Source organism: Canis lupus, chromosome 12, assembly GCF_048164855.1.
Source record: "Canis lupus baileyi chromosome 12, mCanLup2.hap1, whole genome shotgun sequence".
NCBI lineage: Eukaryota > Metazoa > Chordata > Mammalia > Carnivora > Canidae > Canis > Canis lupus.
In genome coordinates this window covers 31602073-31623529 of record NC_132849.1, presented here as the reverse complement: position 1 = coordinate 31623529, position 21457 = coordinate 31602073, and the positions used below count along the sequence as shown (strand labels likewise).

The window sequence follows — 21457 nt, the reverse complement described above, 5'->3', positions numbered from 1 at the left end:
TATTTAAAAGACAAGAAACACAGGAGGAGTAGCAAGTATAAAAAGGAAGATAAGGAAATCACTTGCTGGGCATTCAGTCACTGAATGATTCCTATCATTCAACAAATATTTGTGGAATGCCTACGATATAAAAGCATGGAGCATACAGCAATGAACATATGGAGATGGTCCCTCCCTTCATGGAGCTTACATTGTAGTGAAGAGTGAACTACATAAAAAGAATTCAAGGAAAGAAATCCAGGGAGAGAGAATAGCATATGTGAAAGTCTTGAGGATGAAAGAAAAATGTCACCTTCAAGGATGTAAGGGAGTCTCAGGCTCAAGTAAGGAAAGTGAGGCACACAATCAGGATGGAGGCATTTTCTAGATCGCATAGGTCCTAGCAGACCATTTTAAGGAGGTGAGCTTTATCTTTATAGTTTGTGAAACCACTGATGAACTTTGAACAGTAAACTGAGATATGGTCAAATTCACATTTGGAAATTTCACTCTTACTGCAGTGTAGAGATCACTAAAAGTTCTGAAAAGCCCACCTGCCACAGCACATCCAGATATCGGAAATAATGGAAGCATACATTTAATGCATTTCTAGGCTAACAGGAAAGAAAGAGAAATCCCCAAATCTCATGAAAAATAACAATGTGCTGAAATCAATGGTAGGCAAACTCTGTAGCCAGCGCTGCCCTGGGAATAAATGTTATTAACATACAACTAGACCTCTGGGGACTAATGGCAGAGTAAGAGAACAGGAGCTTAAACCTTGTGTCCATTGAAAATCCCCTGAAACCTTGGGTCCAGACTGCAAATTTGTGATTATCTTTTCTACCAGATGGAAATTATTTGCATCTCTATCAAGTTATGTTTTTATATTGCCAATTTTTAACAAATAAACATGAAAGGGGGGCATTATGTTTAAAAGATCTACACTCAGTGAAAAAGTGAGCTAGAAGAAAAATCCACATGCTTTCAAAGGAAAAGATAAGGATACCTATTTATCCCAGCTGCAGGAAAAACCATGACTCTAAAAATTTAGATTCCACATGCATCAAAGATTTACTTCATTGATTAATAAGGGAGCCAGCAGGATGGACCCAGGTGGAATATGATTGCTATGTTAGGTTAATATCTTATAAGGCAATAGAACTGTAACTCTGGGGTTATCTTTTCTCCCATACAGAAATTAGCACCTCTACCAAATAACTCTCTTTATATCTTTTCTACAATCATATAAAACATACATATAATTTTCTACTAATAAACATGTAACTTCATGGAGTCTGAACTCTAATTAATAGTAAGTCAAACAAAGGTATGTTCCCCTAGAGCTACACTGTCCAATGTAGGAGCCACTACCCACACGTGGCTATATAAATTTAAACTTAAATTAACTGAAATTAAATAAAATTTGAAAGTAAAATTAAAATTCAGTCCCTCAGTTGCATTCATCACATTTCAAGTGTTTAATAGCCATGGGTGGCTAATGGTTTCTACATGGCACACCGCAGGTTTTAGACATTCCTCTCACCACAGAAAGTTCTGAGCCAGGCTGCCCTGGAGAACTAAATGATCCTGGGGTAGGCTTTGTTGACAATGTTCCAATATGACACTGAAAGGACATATAGACATCCTTTTATCTTATTTTCAAGTTTTGGATAATTTTTCTTAACAGTGGAAATATTAATAATGACAATTATATAGACCCTGAGAATTTGTCATCTTGTATTTGTTTCTGCTTTATTTCAGGCCTCGGTTTCACACCGCTCTCACTGTAAGTGATACCCTAACTGAGAAATTAAAGAGACCCCAGGTTGGTAGTACATGGCAGGGTCTACCAATATAATTCTTTTTGGAATTTTATTTTTAAACACCTTTAATGAGTTATTATTAACATACAAAAAGCTGTACCTATTTCTGTATATATATAATTTGGTGAGTTTGGGGGAAAGCATATACTCATGAAAACATCACCACAATCTATTCCATAAACATATCTATCAGCTCTCAAAGTTTCCCTCCACTTTATTTATTGTTGTTATTTTTGTGTGTATGACAAGAACACTGAACATAAGATCTTAGCAAATTTTAAAGTACACAATTTTTTTAAGGATACAATACAGTACTGTTATCTCACTGGAAAGTTTCATATGCACCATCTTATTTTATCCTCTTGTCCAAGGACATGGTGAAAATCTCCTAATAAAGTTCTTGTGCCACTCTTTCAGCATACATTATGTTACCTGAAAATTTATTGATATGAATTTTTTCCATAAAGTTTCCAGGAAGCACAAGGGCTTCTGGGCAACATATAAAATTAATGATAATACCTAGCATTTGTTACATGATTTATAGTTTATAAAATGCTTTTAGGAACAAGAGATAGAGCTATTCTCTCTTCTGGGAAAGTTTGCTTATCTAGTATCAACTCTTTAGAGAAGTCACACGTGGCCTCCTCTACCTGTTGCCTCCCAGAAGAACTGCCCAATGAATGACCAAGTCAACAATACCTCTATCTCTTGGATTTCTTGTACATATTAGCCATTCTATCTCTTCTTTTTAAAGGTCATTTACTTTTCCATGTGCATCTCTCTCTACTCCAGTAGGAAAAGAAATAGATGTGAATTCTCTTTCCGTAACTTGTAAGTTATGTGACTCTATGCAAGCTACTGACCCTCAGTTTCTTAACCTGGAAAACTGGGAATAGCAACATCTACCTCAAAATTGCTCTGAGGACCAAATAACATAAAGATTTGGTTATTCTCACACGGATTTGTATTATGTTGTTTGCCCTCCTTAACTTCCTCGGCTTACCCGTTATCCAAAAACAGAAAAGCCCTCCCATGGGTTTACCCTTTTAGATTTAGGCATATTATTCTTCAGTTTACATACAAAGTTGTTGCTTTTGAGAATTTTTAAATCACTATTTTGATATCTTTCTTGTTATTGGTACCTAATATTATTATTAATATTATAGTTGTAGAACATGATCTGTATGATAGGCATTCTTTGGAATATATTAAGACTTAACTTTGGACTAAATGTGTGTTTAGTATTTCTACACACTTCATTTGCACTTAGAGAGAATATGATAAATGTTTTTCTACTTACCTCTTTCAGAAGAAGTCTATTAATCACCTACTAGGACTACGAACTTTTATCAATTACAATTGTATTCCTGTCAGTTTTTGGTTCTTGTATTTATATATTTTACAACTATGTTATGAAGTACACCGCACCTGAATTATTATTCAGTGTATTGGCTATACTGCTATATTGGTATAGCCTCCTGGTAAACATTCCCTATTATCCACAATTATCCCTTTCATTCCTAATATTGTTCTATGAGTTAGAATCTTATTTAGTTTGACATTAATATTGTTATACCAGGATTCTTTCAGTTCTGATTTGTCTGATATGTGCTTTTCCCATCTCTTTACTGTCAGGTTTTAGCTATGTCTCTTAAAAAAGAAAAAAAATCTTCCTTTCAATCTGAGATTTTTGTCTTTCAGCAGTCAAATTGAATCTATTTACACTCATTATTATTATTGATATTCTTACCTTTATTTATTTCATCTCATTTTGCCTTCTCCACAATTTGAATTGGATCTCAAGCACAAGGAATTGAGTTAATCACATTTTTCATTTTACCACAAATTATCACTAGTTGTACACAATTTTTTATTTTTGTCCCATTTCCCTCCTTCATATATCACCCTTCTCATGTGATTAGAACACAATTTTAATAAGCCTAACATGAGGGGCACCTGGATGGCTCAGTCATTTAAGCGTCTACCTTTGGCTCAGGCCATGATCCCAGGGTGCTGGGATCGAGCCACACATTGGGCTCCAAGCTTAGTGGGAATCTGCTTCTCCCTCTTCCTTTGCCCCTCCCTCTGCTTATTCTCTCATTCTCACTCTCATTCAAATAAATAAATAAAATCTTTTTAAAAAATAAGCCTAATGTGATTATTAAATATGTAGCTGTGTTTTGAATAGGTATTTTTTTTCAGTTTACATAAATAGCATTTATACTAACTTTCATTCTGTTTCTTGCATGTTTCACTCAACATTGTTTTTAAGACTTATCTATGTGGCCATGTGTACGTCTAGTTTTTTTATCCTAAATAGTATGTATTATCTCATAATATACAACCATTACATCTTACTTAGCCATTCAAGATTGGGGACCCCAAGTGTCCTTCACTTTCTGCTTCTACAAACAACATGCAAATAACATTTTTATGTGTGGCTTCTAAACTAGAGTAAGAACTTCTCTGAGGATTGGCATTACCGGGTAATACAAAATTTGCATGTGTAATTTTACTAAAAACTGACTGTGAATTATTTTCCAGAATGGCTGGAAACTTTGAACTTGTACCACTAGTACTCGAGAGTTTCTGTCTCTCCACATGCTTGTTAATTGTATGTTAGCCATCTGTTTGGTTTTTACAATTTGGTTGATATAAGCTAATATCTTACTGTTATCTTCTCTTATAATTATCTGATAATTAGTGACTTTGAGCATTCTTTCTTCCTCCTAAACAATATAGACTCCAATCTTCCTTGGCTCCAGACCCTCATTTTCCATGATATTACTGTAGAATATTTTGCTTCCACTTTAACAGCCACTCAAATCAATTTTATTTTTATTATCAGTGTTTATTCAAATTTACCAATATTCTCAGTAATATCTTACCTCACCACTACTTTTTATTCTAATTCCTTCCTTCCTCCCTCTTGAAGTACACTCTTTTTTAAGTTCTGAGAGCAAAGGTCTTTAAGTGTTCTGTTTTTGTTAACCTGGAAATGTTTATATTTTATCTTCACTCCTGAATTATAGTTTAGCTTGGTATATAATTCTAAGTCAACAAATTTTCTTTCAAAACCTTCAAACTATTATTCCATTTTCCTATGCAGTACACTGTTAATGAGACATCCATCAGCAAGAAATTAGCCTTTTCTCTCTGGTTGCTTTTATGGTTTTGTCTATGCCTTAAATAATTCTGTGGTGTTTGCCACAGGATGTCTATATGTAAATGTATTTCAGATTCTTTATAACCTGAGTAGTGCTTCTTGAAAGTGCAGATTGATAGATTTCTTCAGTTCTGTAAAAAAAAAAAAAAAAATATATATATATATATATATATATCACCATTACATCTTACTTAGCCATTCATTCCATATGTATCAGGAATTATACCTTAAGTCATTAAAAAAGCTCTCTTTTTATTTTCACTATTAGATTTAGGCTGGGCCTTCTCATTCTCTCCTCCAGGTTTCTTAGCCATTTTTCCATACTTTCTATTTTTTTTATCAGCACATGAGGTGACTTCCTCAAATCCATCTTCCACTTCATTAATTATCTCTTTGTTGTACCTAATATGCTATTTAAGGCATGTGTTAAATTTATAATCTTAAAGAATTATTTATTTATTTTAAGAGAGAGCAAGAGAGAATGAGTAGGGGAAGAGCCAAAGGCAGAGGGAAAGAGAATCTCAAGAAGACTCCCTGCTGAGCACAGAGCCTGAAATAGGGCTCAATCTCATGACCCTGAGATCATGACCTGAGCTGAAATCAAGAGCTGGATGCTTAATTGACAGAGCCACCCAAATTCCTCTGAAATTTATAATTTTAGTAACTATTTTTTTATTTCTAGAAGTTCCACTTGACTTGTTTCAAATCTACATGTTCTTTTTCTATACCATCAGTTCATTTACTTTGGTTTTTATTCCTTCATTAAGCTTTATAAGCTCTTTAAATACACTTACTGTATAAAATCTTTCAGATCGTTCTCCTTCCTCTATTTAATGGAATACTAATTCTCCTATATCTTGCATCGGTTAATTTTCTCTCGTGATGCATAATTTTCTCACATAATTTATGATTTTCATTATGAGATCATTTTCAGTGAGGGTAGTATTTTCTAAGATGTCTCAAGGGCTCTGATTTATGGAATTATCCATAAAGAGTGGTTTAACATTTGCTACTCTGAGGACTTCAAAAGTATCAGAACCAGTTTTATTAATAATTTAATAAAACTCTAATTCTAATACTAAATAGTAAAATAAGTAAAATTGGGGGCTTTTATTTCTTTTTTAAAAAAAAGATTTTATTTATTTATTCATGAGAGACACAGAGAGGGAGAGAGATCGAGAGAGAGAGAGAGAGGCAGAGACACAGGCAGAGGGAGAAGCAGGCTCCGTGCAGGGAGCCCAACATGGGTCTCCATCCCGGGTCTCCAGGATCACGCCCTGGGCTGAAGGCAGCGCTAAACCGCTGAGCCACCCAGGTTGCCCGCTTTGATTTCTTAAAACTGATTTTTTACCTCACATTCCCTGGCACCCAGAAAACTTCCCTGCTTCTTCCTTAGTTTCCCCCAGTCTCCTTTCCCGGAAGCTTTATGCAAGAGCCCCCTCAAACTCTCTGCAGCCTAAGTCTATATTTCCTGCTCTTCTGTGGCTCTTGCTTTGAGTTCTCTCTTTATTTTGCACTTAATTATTTCATTTTTTTAAGCTCAGCATTCATTATTATGTTGTTGTTGCTGTTATTGTTATCTAGTATGTATCTTATTTGTAGCATTAGGGATACCAGTCTATAGCAGTTTGATCCACTTTGTTGCTAGAGTTTCCATTTGGGTGCCCTGTTATATGCAGGGGTTCAGGTTCTTTCCTAATTCTCTTGTCCTCTTAGTTCTCAAACCTAGTCTTGACTTGAAATACCTCACTCACTCATTCTCAGCATTTACTCATCCAATTTAAAGGTATGCCTGGAGAAAAGCAAAGCCAAGTAGTCCAGGTGTTCTTTGAATTCTTCAATCTGAATTTCTATGTAATTTCTATGTAATTTCTAAACTTGAAGTTTTTCCATTCCTTTAAGAAACTAATGTCAAAAAAAAAAAAAAGAAACTAATGTCATACAAAGATACTGACTGCACTTTTTTTATGCAGAAATATATCTTCCTTGGCTCACCCAGTAATACTTTCATTAGGTCTTATATACAATTATTGGATATTTCTATTTCTCTTTCATGAGGTTGCCTGCCTAATTAAGAGCACTTCAAGACCCAGAACGCAGGTGATGTGCTTTACAGAGGGCCCAATTAAACGACTGTTTTTGCTATTTCATTACAAACACCATCAGAAATAAAAATGAGGATCTAATCTTACATGTAAAGGAAGTTCTGCTGTTTTCAATATTCCTCTAATGTATGATTACCTTTGGTGAATAGAAGATAATTTCTCATGCAAATAATTTACAATAGTCCCCTCTTACCTGTAAGAGATACATTCCAAGACTCCTAGTGGATGTCTGAAACCACAGATAGTACTGAACACTATATATACTATATTTTTTCCTATACCTACATGTCTATGATAAAATTTAATTCTAAAATTAGATACAGGGCAGCCCCAGTGGCTCAGTGGTTTAGCACCGCCTTCAGCTCAGGGTGTGATCCTGGAGACCCAGGATTGAGTCCCACGTTGGGTTCCCTGTATGGAGCCTGCTTCTCTCTCTGCCTGTGTCACTGCCTCTCTCTCTCTCTCTGTGTATCTCTCATGAATAAATACATTTTTTAAAAATCTTAATTAAAAAAAAAGGAATGTCAAGTGCTACTCAGTAAAACTTACTACTACCAACAAAGATTTCTAACAGCAGCCCTGGGCCTATGCTTTGTCCCAACTAATGTAGAAAAGGGACTAAATTCAAAGGCATAGTCAGATTTTCTGTGGGGCAAGGACAGAAAAAGAAGAATATTGGATAGGTCTCTATTCCTCCACTCTGCTCCGTTTCCTCTCTCTGTTCCATCCCTTCCATCCCTATATGCTCTCTCTTCTCTTCTGTGACCACTGGTCTACTCAGTGATCAGAAAAATTAAAGATGGAATGACTTTTTGGCTCTCTACAGGTCCCTCATTTACAAACTTTTAATGTTTACAAAGAAAAAGCAGATTCTTTAACTAAACACAGCAGAAATTATACTGCTCCAATAAAACCCCATCATTTAATTATTCAACCTTTATGATCTTTCCAGAATAGTAGCTCTTCATATATATTTTCTAGTGGCAAAGAAATTCTCACTGTTGATTTAGCAGGTGAAAAGGATGACAGCTATTATAAATAACAGAGAAATCTCATATCCTGGATCAACATACAAGATAATAGAAACTCCTCGTTTGAGCAACATGCCAGAATTCAACATCCAAATGATTTTTTATCTCCTTCAAAGCAGTCAGCTCAGAATGTATCCTCACTTACTCTCACAGGCATTGCTGCCCTTGCTCAGAACATTCTGGAGCCTCTCAAGGGGTGCCTGGGTGATTCAGTCGGTTAAGTGGCCAACTGTTGATTTCAGCTCAGGTCATGATCTCGGGGTCTTGGGATAGAGCCCTGCCTTGTGTCTGGCTCCCCGCTCAGTGGAGAATCTGCTTGAGGATTTTTCCCTCTCCTTCTGCCCACCCCAATCCCCACTCCCACCCCTTGCTTGCACACACTTGCACACTTTCTCTCTCAAATAAATAAATCTTTAAAAAATAAAATTCCGGAGCCTCTCTTTCAAAACTGTCTTGAGGGCTTGGTACATGTCGCTTTGAAAAGCCTCTGTGGCAGGAAATCAGCTCATGGTAGAGTTGCTCTTATTTCATTTTGTTTTCAAGATATAAACATTATTTTAAGCCAACTGAAATAGGTTTTCAAGTTGAATACTATAGTTGGGTTTGCTCAAATACTAGGTAGCAAGACTGTGGAGTAATGGGAGTAGTTTCCTGGTGTACCTTATAAACTGATCCTAAAGCTATGATGAATCTCAAAATTAGTTGAGAAAACAACAGTTTCATAACAACAAAAACATATTCTTTCATAGCAACCCCTCTGAAGGACAATACTCCTCTCTTTTAACAGCTTAAGTAGTGTTGTGTTTCTTGTGTGAAACTGCTTTTTATTTATGACTCATATATTCATTCTCTTTAAAAATATTTAGGGATTTGTTGACAATATCTTTATGTTCAAGTTGTATCAAGTCTTTTTTTTAAGACTTGTTTTCAAAATATGCCTGGACACTATTCAAAGGTAAAGGTTTTCTGGGGGAAATGCTAGGATGTAATTGTCAGAGTTTCATTCACTTCAGAGTAGGCTTTCTTGGTCACATAAAGCCTGCAAACATGTGTGCAAAGTTCCCTTTCTTGTGGCACAGGGAGGGAGTGAAATAAAAGAGATGCTGTGGATTTGGAATTAAGGAGTGTCACTTCTAGTCTTGGCTGATTTTTTGGGTAACTGACTTAACAAATATTGGTCCATTTTTCCATCAGTGATGCTTATCAGCCTCTGAGAATTGGAGGAATTAAGTAAAGTCACTTTTGAAGGCCCTATGGAATGAAGTTGTAGCAGAAGAAAGATCCCTAGAGCTCTGAATGGGGAAATCCAAAAATACTGTTGTAAACTGGTCATTAGAGTTTAGCTCCCTTTTAGCCTCTGACCCATTCACTGCACTCCTGGCCTTGCAGAAAATGCTGACATGCTGGATGAGCACAAGTGTTGTGGAGCACCTGACTCAAAAATCAGAAGCAAAAAGCTTTTCTGGAATCATGATTATAATCAGTGACCATAGTAAACATGACCACAATAGACACCAGCTACTAAGTAAAGAGGGAAAGTATACATATGACATAGTACATAGCTTAATTTATCTACATATGCATTTTTTTAAAACTGGAAAGATATATATATCATATACATGATATATATATATATATATATACACCACAAGCAAAAGAGGCCATCTGTGAGATGAATTTTTTTCTTCCTTTTTTGCTTATCTGTATTTTCTAATTTTTCTAAAATGAACACAGAGGAATATGAATAACCTCAATTCTCATAAAAATAAAACAGTCACTGTAAGTAGGATCACTGTACAGAAGGGACACCAGAACACAGGTCTGTTAACACCATGTACACTCCTTAAGGGACTGCACAAATCCAAGAAAACTATGGATTTTCTTGCTTAGCAAAATTTCAAATTGGTCCATTGTCCATATAAAAACTGATTAAAAGTTTCATCCATTACACTGAATTCAAAGTCATTTCTCTCTGTACAACCACAAAAACAATGCAAACAAAACACTCAGGCTGCACTGCTCTCATCATTTATATCTGTCCATGCTAATTAAAAGTAGGGTTTTTTCCATTGTTTTATACTCAGAAAAATTAAAGTTGTTTGTTCTCTTTGTACTACACCAAGAAGTAGCATGCATACGAAGGTTGCCAACCTTAAAATAAGGTGCACTTTAATCTTAGAAACTGGAACTATATTTAATTTCTAATTTTTCCATCTTTATTGTCATTCTTCAATACCAAAATGTTCTTTGGAGAGCACATAGAATGAAAGACCACATCCATTCAATAACTTACGGAAGAGGATGACTCTCAATGAGCTTTTGGAAAGAGCACAGTGGAAGAGAAACACTTTTGAGTGAATTACTATGAAAAAATTGTAGTACATGAGAACCATTTGACAGTTTTTGACTAAAAAATTATAAGGTATCCATGTTATTTCTCTAGGTATTCATTTTCTTCAAATTAGACATTGGTTCAAATACTCTTTTTAAAAGGCATTGCTTGTAGGTATGCTTTTTCTTGGGGGGGTAGGGGCGGGAACCACTGAAGTATAGTCTGGCATTATCATTGGCTAAATGGTGTCCATTAGCTTTGCATTCAGAATTTAATGAAAAGGATTTTAGAAAAATTTCAAATCAGCATGGTGAGTGAGGAGGTGGGAGGGTGGGTAGAGGATGGGGTGGATAAATGATGCATGCTGCTTCTGGATACTATTTTAGCAGATTTTCCAAAAGACGTTATTTTAGTTCATTCTTAGCTTTCAAGTCATCATTTGGAAAATATATGTTGCCTTTGAATGGAACACAGAATTTCAGAGTAATATAAAACTCTTATTAGAGCAAAACAAAAAATCTTGGTTTCTGCGAATATCACATATTTATAAAACTGGTGTTTTTAAGCCACTAAGTCCAGGAGATCTTGCCCAGGATCACTGTGGTGGCAGAATTTTGCCCCCATGATCTTTGCTCCCTGGTCTTGCTCCTGTGAATCATTGTTACATAATTACATGGCAGATGTATTTAAGGTACCTAATCAGTTGACCCTAAACTAGGAAGATTATCCTGGAGTGTTCAATGAGCCTAAGCTAATCAAATGAGCCCTTAAAAAGAACAATCTCCTCTGGATGGTAGCAGAAGTACTTAATGATTCAAAGAATGAAAAAGACTCGACAGGTCCTTCTTTATTTAAAAATGAAAGGGGCCTGTGTTTAGTAAATAAGAGTCTTAGTCCTACAATGGCAACTGAATTGAACTAAATTCAGCCAACATCCTGAATTACCTTAGAAGTAGAATCTTTCCCAGAGCCCACATATAAAAGCATAGCCAAAATCTTGATTTCAGTCTTTTGAGTTCCTGAGTAGAGGATGCTTCTAAGCCACACTTTACATAAACTTCTGACCCACAGAACTATGAGATAATAAATGGGTGCTATTTTAAATTGTTATTTATAGGAATCTGCCACAGCATCAGTAGACAAGGAACATGGTCACATAGTGAACAAGGGGTCGAGTCAGTCACATGGGTAAGCCCTAGGTTGTCTGATTCTCAATTCCACACTCTTAGACAACATACCACACTGTAACCACCCTGCCTGCCAGGTGAGTCAGCACACACCACCATCCCCATCACTGCCCACAGGTGCCTCTTTCAGCCAGGGCTACTTCCCCCTCTTATGTTGCCAGGGGCATCAGTGTCTCATACTTGAGGCAGAGCCACATGCTTATGAGCCTCCACACACTGCCTCTAACTACCATGGCAGTCCCAGTGCCATGGATGTTGAACTGTACCAACAGTGCCTTTAGGGGATAGCTTCCATTGCATCTGGGAGAGTATTCTGGACTCTCCTCTGCACCCCAAAACTGAGCATTGTAGCTTCTCCAGGTTAGGCAATATTTTGGTCTGTGTAACATAGGAGAAAGAATACGGGCTCTGACATCCTACTGCAAGGATTCAAATCTGGACTCCATCTCTTATAGCTATGTGACTTGGGCAAGTTGCTTAACATCTCTGAACCTGTGTTCCCATCCATAAAAGGGAGCTAAAAACTGCTCTGCCTCAAAGACTGTGGGGAGCTTTAAATGAAATATTCATATAATGCTTAGTGTAGTTTCTGACATACAATAAACACAGAACTATGTTACTTTATTATCTTCTTTCTGCCACTCATTAGGAATTATGCTCTGCTGTCTGTTCCTACCTATTCAATTAGCTCACCCAGTGAAAATACACATCTTCTTATTACTTTAGAATGTGTTTCACCTGTCCTTGGATTCAATGATATCCAACCTCACTAGGCTTTAAGAAACACCTAAAGTATTTATTAAAAGTACAAATTCACAGGTGTTTGTCTCCAAAGCTTCTATTTCAGGAAGACTTAGGTAGGAAGTCAGGAAAGCTCCATAAATGTACATTTTTATCAAGGACCTCAGATAATTATGAACTGTCCTAGTTAGCAAGTAGGATCTATGTAATCCTGGGTGATTGTAGTTACTGATACTGGTTGTGGGGGGGAAACCACGTGCCAGAATATCCAAGAAAGATAGGAACCTTCTCGTGCCACCATGGTCACTGTCACAGGATACCAAGATCTCACAAGGAAAAGATATGAGCATCCTCCAGCTAATGGTAAAGTCTGCAATAGCAAATGCATTGGGCCTTTAAGAAAGTGTTCTCTCCACCTCATTCTCTGTCATTCAACATAGCTGGCTAAAAACAATCTTTTAAAAAGATGTACAAAACTGGAGGTACTACAATCCCAGATTTCAAGATATACTACAAAGCTGTAGTAATCAAAACAGTACAGTACTGTCATAAAAACAGACACATAGATTAATAGAACACAATAGCCCAGGAATAAATCCATGATTTAGGTCAATTAATTTATGACAAAGGAAGCAAAAATATGCAATGGGGAAAAGACATTATCTTCAACAAATGGTGTTGTACAGCTACATGCAAAAGAATGAAACTGGACCACTTTCCTATACCATACACAAAAATAAACTCAAAATGAATTAGCGATGTAAATGTGAGACCTGAAATCATAAATTCCTGGAAGGAAACATACGCAGGAATCTCTGCTATCAACTGTAGAAACATTTCTCTAGATATGTCTCCTGAAGCAACAGAAACAAAGGCAAAATTCAACTGTTGAGACCATACCAAAATAAAAAGCTTTTGCATCCTGGGGAGCCTGGGTGGCTCAGCTAGTTAAGCATCTGCCTTTGGCTCAGGTCATAATCCCACATCAAATCCCACATTGAGCCCCGCATCAAGCCCTGCATCAGGCACCCTGCTCAGTGGGAAATTTGCTTCTTCCTCTCCCTCTGCCCTTCCCCCTGCTTGTGCCCATACTCTGTCTCTCTCCCAAATAAATAAAATCCTAAAAAAAAAATTTTAAAAAAGCTTTTGCACAGTGAAGGAAACGATCAACAAAAAGGCAATCTACCAAATGGAAAAGGACATTTGCAAATGACATATCCAATAAGAGGTTAGTATTTAAAATATATAAGGAATTCATACAACTCAACACCAAAAAAATAATCCAATTAAAAATGGGCAGAGGACCTGAATAGACATTTTTTTCAAAGAAGACATACAGATGACCAACAGACACATGAAAAGATGCTTAACATGACTCATCATCAGGGAAATGCAAATCAAAACCACAATAAGAGGGGCACCTGGTGGCTTAGTGGTTGAGCATCTACCTTCAGCTCAGGTCATGATCCCGGGATTCTGGGATTGAGCCCCACATCACACTGAACCCACATCAGGTTCCCCACAGGCAGCCTGCTTCTCCCTCTGCCTATGTCTCTGCCTCTCTCTTATTTATTCTCATGAATAAATAAATAAAATCTTTTTAAAAAGCCACCATGAGATATCACCTTACATCTGTCAGAATGGCTAAAATCAAAAATAGAAGAAACAACCAGTATTGATGAGGATATGGAGAAAAAGGAACCCTTATGCTGTTGGTAGGAATGCAAGCTGATGCAGCCATTATGGAGAACAGTATAGAGTTTCCTCAAAAAATTAAAAATAGAATTATTGTATGACCCAGTAATTCTGCTATTGGATACTTACCCAAAGAAAATGAAAACACTAATTAGAAAAAGCATATGCCCCCTCTGTTTGTTGCAGCATTATTTATAATAGCCAAGATAGGGAGGCAACTCAAGTGTCCATCAAAACATGAATGGATAAAAAAAAGATACGGCATATATCCATATATACAATGGAATACTGGCCATAAAAAATAATGAAATCTTGCCATTTGCAATAACATGGATGAATCTAGAAGGTATAATGCTAAGTGAAATAAACCAGAGGGAGGCAAATACCATGATTTCACACATATGTGGAATTTAAGAAACAAAACCAAGAAAAAGACAAACAAACAAAAACAGACTCTTAAATATAGAGAACAAACTGGTAGTTGCCAAAGGAGAGGCGAGTGGGAGACATGAAATAGGTGAAGGTGATTAAGAGCAACACTTACCATGAGGAGCACTGAGTAATGTATAGAATTGTTGAATCATTATGTTGTACACTTGAAACTAATATAAAACTATATGTTTTATATTAGCACCAGCTGTGCTAACAATGCCTGGCATGAAGTAATAATCAATGACTGATGGTTTCTGTAAATCTTGACCAAATGTGTATGACTTAGTGACTGACAGGCTCAAGATACTGCTTTACCTATCTGCCATGGCATTTGCTGGCTGCATGAGGTTCATAAAAACCTTATAGGCAGTATACATTTTGCAAGTGACCCCAAAAGTTGTTGATAAAGGTAGAATTATGTGAAGCTAATTAACCTGAAGCCCTAGCAAGGTGTTCACATGTCATATATACAGATTTTTTTTTAAGATTTATTTATTTATTTTAGAAAGAGAGAGAGAGAGAGAGAGCATGAGCAGGAGGGGCAGAAGAAGATGCAGAGAGAATTTCAAGCAGACTTCCCATTGAGTGGGGAGCCCCATGCAGGGCTCCATCCCAGGACCCTGAGATCATGACCTGAGCCAAAATCAAAAGCCAGTTGCTTAACCAACTAAACCACCCAGGTACCCCTCACATGTCATATATTTTTATAAAATTTGCAAGTTAAGGCATTTTTTTGCTCATTTCTTCATGGGTTCCCAAAATTCTATAAACTTCAGCTTTCATAAAACCTGGACTGGCCACCATAGCTTCTCAAAGCGGGGCTCAGAAGTGCTAACAGCACAGGGAAACAGGATGTTTGAAATAGCCATACCTTCCTGGCAGTCTAGAGCCCTCGACAGTTATGAATTTTGCTGCAAGTGAGTTAAGAAACTGCAATCCCTGCCTCAGGCCTGGCTGATGCCCTCTCCTCTTCTCTCCACACCTGGCCAAGAGTGCAGAGATCCTCTCCCTTACCTGGTATCAACAGCTACAAGGAGCCAAGGAAAACCCTCTGCAGCCCTGCAAATCACTTAGGCCCCTTTTCATTTACTCCAGGGCTAGGAGTTTCTCACTCCTAGACCATCCCACATGTGCCAATTCCATTTTGGCCCCAACCTGCGGGTCCCCCACTCCATCCCCAACTCAGGACCATGCTACCTAGCCATAAACAGCAAGGTGGCAATAAAAAATGGGGATGCCTCATGCACAAGCAGTGCTTTACAAACACTCTGTGATTTAATTTGAAATATTTGCTTTATGTAATTTGTAGATTTTAGCTATTGGACTAAGATCATTCACCAAAATAGATTATAATTTACTGCTGTTTCTCTGGTTTTTTTATTACTGCATAATTAAAACCTACTGTTAGCTAGCACTGTGGGGAAATGTTGGTGCTATGCAGTATGCATTTTAATTGTCTGCATAACCACCATCCCTTCTTCCAGCAATCCTGCTTCTCTGCAGTGTGTGTGCATAATTCTCAGATTCCATTAGGTGCCTGTAATCCACAGTCTTTCAGTAAAGCTATGCTCTGGTTCTCCAATGCTCAGCCCAACAAATGCTTCAGAGTGAAGGATGTCTAAGTGAGGGTGCATGGGCAAGGGGAAGTGGGGCATAAGTAAGCAGGATGTCTGGAGGAGGCTTGGCATAGAGCATGGGTTTTGAGCTGTATTCCCTACAGCCAACATGGTGGATGTCTTGCATGCAAAGATGGGAAGAGATGGAGCACTCAAGTGGGCAAACAGAATGAAAGAGGACTTCAGATTCTTTTTTTTTTTCAGTACTGTTGACACACAATGTCACATTAGTTTCTCGTATACAAGATAGTAATTCAACTTTTCTATACTTCATGCTATATGAACCACAAGTGTAGGTACAATCTGTGACCAGATATTGCCACTGGCTATATTCCTTATGCTGTGCCTTTTGAATAAAAGTCCTCCCATGAAGAGGAGTTCAGATGCTTAATAAATAATAAACCTCCACCCATTCTATAGGGTCTTTTTTTTTTTAATTTTTATTTATTCATGATAGGCACACAGTGAGAGAGAGAGAGAGGCAGAGACACAGGCAGAGGGAGAAGCAGGCTCCATGCACCGGGAGCCTGATGTGGGATTCGATCCCGGATCTCCAGGATCGCGCCCTGGGCCAAAGGTAGGCGCCAAACCGCTGCGCCACCCAGGGATCCCCTATAGGGTCTTTTAGTCAACAAACACATATCTACTCTGTGACAGTCACTGTACTTGGCACTGGGGGTGTAACAAATAATACATAGCTCTTGTCCTTGGTAAGCTCACATTCTAGTGTGAAAAGGAAAATATTCTTATAAACAACTGCATTGCATCACTATAGGTTTTACTAGAGATATGAGGAACTATTTGAGGTAACAAAAAGAACATGGTCTTTGGAATCAGGGAGACCAGGATTCAAATCCCACTCTGCAATATATTCAGCTCTATCACCTTTGGAAAACCTACTCCATTCTCTAATGAATGTGATGTCCTGAGAGTAAAAAAAACACTACCCTAGAGTGCTGAGAGGCTCCAGGGCTGCAAGGAGGCTAGCAAAGTGTCCTGCTCCCCTCTGTTTTTCCCAGTTCCAATCCCTCATGGGGGGCAGGAGAGTGTCCTGTGACAAAGATTAGAAATGACAAATGGCAGGTACCAGGTACAGTGATAGCACATCACAGGCATTTGACAAATGGCAATGGTCATTGCTGACAACTCTTTGGGCAACACCATTTCTTTATGTACCTGGACTATTTAAGTAAGCACAGGATTCCACTCTTGTCCCCCTGAGCCTCCTGATGGAGTCCCAGGAGAGCTCGTTCTCTCGCTTAAAGATTAACCCATAAGGGTACAGTGCTCCCACATCTGCGATACAAATAGAAAAGTTTTGCCATCAGGTAATATTATGACCAAATGCAGAAAAAAAAAAAAAAGTTTAATTTCCAGGACTATACTAAAAATGTCTGCAATCATGAAGTGGTCAAGTTGAGTTTTTAAGTAGAGTAATATTGGTACTAAATAGCCATGTCCCACCTTACTCTTGAGAGGGCTTAGCCAGGGTTTCTATTGATACTCTGAAGAGTATCTATTGAAACCTCTGATACCTTGAAGAACAGAAGGAAGATCTTGTTCAGGACTTAGAAGAAAAGAACAAAAAATGTTAGGAGAAGGATAAGGAAAGGTAGGTTGAAAGGACAGAAGAGGCCACACAGGGATCCCTGGGTGCCTCAGTGGTTTAGCACCTGCCTTTGGCCCAGGGCGTGATCCTGGAGTCCCAGGATCGAGTCCCACGTCAGGCTCTCTGCATGGAGCCTGCTTCTCCCTCCGTCTGTGTCTCTGGCCCACACTCCCCACCCTGTCTCTCTCTCTCTCTATGTCTATCATGAATAAATAAATAAAATCTTTTTTTTAAAAAAAAAAAAAAAAAAAAGAGGCCACACAGTGACATGTAAAGAGCTTGATCTCTGAAGTCAGTGTAAATTCACACCCAGTGAGCATTCCTTTCCTCAGCAGCCCTGGCTTTGGACAGGTCCCCTGGCCTCTTTAGACCTCGGGTGAAAAATGAACATAAATTGCCTTGGTTGTCATAAGAATCAGATTATGTAAAACATGTCTGGCATAAATGGGAAAAGCACCTAGTAGTCAATGTTCATAGCCTCCATTTATCTGTATTTGCTCATCCAAGTATTTAGTACTTCCTTCTTTCCTTCCATCTATTTACCTGTAAGAGAGGAGTAACAGTAGTGTCTACCACACAGGGTTGTAATGAGGGTTAAATGAGTTAGTTAATATATCAATATTATATCAATATCAAGTTGGTACTTGATAACTACTACATAAGGATTTGCTACTTCATTATTATTACTTTGCCCAATTGGGGAAGTCAAAGAAGGATTCCTAGGAAGTGACATTTGATCTGAGATAGTCAAAGATTAGTAGTGCTATCTACATGAAACAAAAGAGAGAAGAGCAGAGGTGGGTGACTACAGATGAGAAGAATAGGAGCAAATCCAAGGAATGAAAAGCAGGTCACTAAGGGTGCAGTTGAGAAATGAAATCAGACCAGGCAAGACTTCGTAAGTAAAGTGTTATCTTCAACCTAAAGGCAATTGGAGCCTGTGGGAAGACCACCACTCTACCTTCAAAGTCAAGGAGAGACCTTGAAGGGACTGAGTGAATGCATGTATGCCAGCTGAAGGTTTACTGTAGAAATCCAGAAGAAATTAGGATAAATGGACAAGAGGAGTGAAATACAGATGATGAGACACGGCACAGATCTGAGAGATGTTTTAAAGGTAAGACTGACAAAACCCGGTGACGTGGCAGGAGGTAGAGAGATGGAGAAGCATGATGTAGGTCCTTGTAGGAACAGCATGAAATGCAACGGCTGATAGGATGCCATCTACATAACAATGAATGTAAGTAATCAGAGGACAAGGAATCTGGGTGCTCTTCTCTTGCAGAAGTCACATGACCTGTGTATCTCATACTCTCATAATAGCTCTACCAAAAGGGAAGACAACTGATCATCCAAAGGTCATTCCTATTTGGCTGTGGGATGCAGTGATGTGAGGACAGTGTATATTTAACCTGCTCTTTTTAGCCCAGACAGTCCTCCAAGTCAGATCCCTCCCAGCAGCTTGAGACCAGCAAGGGCAGAAAGGATAACGTTCCATCTAGATGGCCTACAGAAGCAAAGAGTTAACTAAGCAAAGGGCATTAGAATAAAACCCTGTTCTCCCTGGTGTACAAAGAATCCAGGTAAATCGTTATAGGAACAGTCAATAGATTTTGAACATCATTATTATTTCTAGCTATCCTTGACAGAGCACTTACAGGGTGCCACACATTTCATTCTAACATCTTCACACGGCACCTACAGACAGGAAGAAAGATTCAGAGAATACCTGAGTCACACACCCACTGGGTGTAAGAACAGGGACACAGATGCAAGTCTGCATGACTCTGAGACCAATCTTTTTTTAACCCAAGTGAATCTCTTTGAGCAAACTACTTCAGCATTGTCCCCCACCCCCCTTCCATGCCCAACAGGCATTTCCAGGTGGTTAAACACATTTAAGGTAAAGTCCTTGGCCACACAATAAAACAAAACTAATTGGCCTCTGCAGAGATCAAAACCACGACCTTGTCCTCATTTGATCATTATGCCAGTGGAGTGCTCAAGGCAAACACTCGCCATCAAATGGCTATCAAGCGTTTCATTTCCTTCATATTGTGTAGGTTGCTCATTTATTTAAAAAGCTCAGCTTTTCAAAATAAGCCACTGGATAGAAGAGAGACAAGTGGTGTTTCTACAAATTATCAAATGGAAAGATTTTTACAGAATTTGCCAGACTTAAAAGGTAAGAGGTAGGGGACTGGAAGCCTACGTTCCGGGATATGCAGAACCAGCGCCCACCATTGCCTTGCTACGTGCTCACACTGCCACCTGCTGGACAAGGCACGCATTTCCCCTTTCCCTAAAAGTCCACCTGGAGACCTGCACCGCCCGTCAAGCAGATTACTCACACTTTATAACCTCCTTTTCGCATTTTAAGGTGTCATCCTCAAGAGGAATTTTTCTTGTCAGGCCAAAAAATTCTTTTCAGACTGATTAACAAAGAGATACAGGTGGGAATCCATGCATGTGTTAGTGGTGAAGAGCTAGGAGTACAAGAGAACGTTCCAGGGACAGGGGAGGGCAGTCGGGGGAGGCCCTGTGGGCTTGTAATAGCAGCCAGGAGAACCTACTGCACCAGAATCCATTTGTCTAATTTTCAGAGCCCTCAAGGCTTTATTGCCACTCTCTAATGACAAAACCTCTCCAAATCCCTTTTAAATACAATGAGGCCCATTCCTCCCTGCATATTTTTCTTTTCCTACAAGCACAGCTTGTGTATCTAAGGGCAGTGTGGGCTTCCAGCTTCAGAACATAGTGCTATTATTTTACGAGACCACAGGCAGCAGTCTTTCTTTTTAAAAGAATTTCAATTTTCCCCTTTCATTCACTCACAGCATGAAAATAAATCACTGTGCTCAAGCATTTTAAAAATTAAAGGCTTAGATAGCACATGCTGATCAAAAGCTGATCTTCAAATACCTATTTCCATCAGCTATTACTTTTTTTAAGTTTTCTTTCTCATTTTTCTTTTATTTACTTCATGTGGCATTAAAGAGATGCAGCAGACTGAAATGGGTGTCTCTCATTGCAAACTCGATAGAATGCTAAACCCCACTCCTTCTAGATAAGTTTGGAACAGAAAGATTAGAGAGGATTGGAGGTAAAAGTCAGAGACCTGTCTATTGACTTTTCTTTCTTATGTGTAAGGTTCAACAACTCAATAAGAAATAAAGTACAACCATGCTCTGAATTCACTTTCCAAAGGAAGATATTCAAAGACTGGCTTGTCCAGATTTCTAGAACTTCTTGGTAATAGAAGAGGACCTGGAGTCTCCCAGCCAGTTTTCAGGTTTTCTGCATTATTCACTGAACCCCATTGCATTTTCTTATTTAATGTGCAGAATTGAAACCATATAGCCAGTCCCATTCCAAGAAGTCTTGCTTCAAGCATAGACTTGAGTGTCAATAACTCCCAACTCTATGTCTTCAGTTCCAAACATCACCTGAGGTTTAGACCCATTTCTCTAAATGCTCACTAAATATTTCACTCTAGATGTCCAACAGTACCCTAAACTCATTGTGTCTAATCTCAAATCTTGGTCACCCTGGCCCCATCTCTCAAACCTACTCTTTCCTCATGTAATCATCCCAGTTAATGGTAAAACTATCCACTCGATTATGTAAACCCAAACCCCAAAGGTCACCTGATACTCCCACCTTCCATGTATGGTTGATCACAAAGTCCTATTATATCAGCCACCAGCAAAAGTATTTTTCTCTTCTCTCTAGCTATAT

The 21457-nt window shown here is 38.3% G+C and overlaps 1 long non-coding RNA gene across 18 annotated transcripts in view; it reads right to left on the bottom strand.

Moving 5' to 3' along the window:
• LOC140601463 (uncharacterized) overlaps positions 1-21457 on the bottom strand; it is a 660248-nt gene that overhangs the window by 489010 nt on the left and 149781 nt on the right. For all 18 annotated transcript variants that reach the window (XR_012004466.1, XR_012004468.1, XR_012004467.1 and 15 more), the window contains one exon: positions 5057-5102. This is a non-coding gene — a long non-coding RNA (uncharacterized lncRNA). The remainder of the gene's footprint in view (positions 1-5056; positions 5103-21457) is intronic.